Source organism: Theropithecus gelada, chromosome X (assembly GCF_003255815.1).
Source record: "Theropithecus gelada isolate Dixy chromosome X, Tgel_1.0, whole genome shotgun sequence".
NCBI lineage: Eukaryota > Metazoa > Chordata > Mammalia > Primates > Cercopithecidae > Theropithecus > Theropithecus gelada.
Window position 1 is genome coordinate 75523668 of NC_037689.1, and position 1527 is coordinate 75525194.

Consider the following 1527-nt stretch of genomic DNA (forward strand, 5'->3'; position numbering starts at 1 on the left):
AAAACCCGAAAGACAACCTAGACAATACCAGTCTGAACATAGAAACTGGCAAAGATTTCATGATGAAGATGCCAAGAGCAATTGTAACAAAAACAAAAATTAACCAATGGGACCTGATTAAACTAAAGAGCTTCTGCATAGCAAAATAAACTATCAACAGAGTGAACAGATACCCTACAGAATAGCATAAAATATTTGCAAACTATGCATCCAACAGAGATCTAATACTCAGCATCTATAAGGAACTTAAATATATGAGAAAAAAATAACTCCATGAAAAAGTTGGCAAAATATCTAAACAAATATTTTTCAAAATAAGTCATACATGTGGCCAAAAGGCATATGAAAAATGCTCAACATCACTAATTATTAGATAAATGCAGATCAAACCCACAATGAGATATCATTTCACACCATTCAGAATGGCTAGTATTAAAAGGTCAAAAAATAACAGATGCTGGCGATGTGGTGAACAAAAAGAAAGCTTATACACTGCTGGTGGGAGTATAAGTTAGTTCAGCCATTGCAGAAAGCAGTTTGGTGATTTCTCAAAGACTTAAAATAGAATTACCGTTTGACCCAGCTATCCCATTATTGGGTATAAGAATCATTCTACCATAAAGACACATGGATATGTTGTTCATTGTGACACTATTCACAATAGCAAAGTCATGGAATCAACCTGAATATCCATCAACAGCAGACTGGATAAAAAAATGTGGTACATATACACAACGGATTATTATACTGCCATAAGAAACAATGAGATCATTTCCTTTGCATCAACATGGATGGAGCTGGAGGCCATTATCCTTAGTGAACTACCACAGGAAAACCAAATACTGCATGTTCTCACTTATAAGTGGGAGCTAAACTTTGCATACATGTGGACACAAAGAAGGAAACAACGGATACTGGGGCCTACTTAAGCGTGGAGTTGGGGAAGAGAGAGAGGATTGAAGACTACCTATCGAGTACTATACTTATTACCTGAGTGACAAAATAATCTGTACACCAAACCCCCATGGCGCATTATTTACCTATATAACAAACTTGCACATCTAAGCCTAACATAAAGATTAAAAATATAAATTGAGTTTCAAGCAAGGAACAAGGTAGGTTCCACATGTGAGTTTTCTGCCACTATTTCACTGTACTTTTGTTGAGAGAGCAGCAAAGCTTCTCTCCTGTCTCAAGATTCAGCTTCTACCCCTCCTGTTGTATTTTCCTCCTTCTTACTTAAATTATAGTGATTCATAAATATTTCACTGTAAAGGGGCTGAATGATTAAGCATGTCAGCTTCATCAGTATCAAAGGCCTTGTAATAATATCCCACTAGTAACAGACAAACAGAGAGCCAAATCATGAATCAACTTCCATTCACAATTGCTTCAAAGAGAATCAAATACCTAGGAATCCAACTTACAAGGGATGTAAAGGACCTCTTCAAGGAGAACTACAAACCACTGCTCAGTGAAATAAAAGAGGACACAAACAAATGGAAGAACATACCATGCTCATGGATA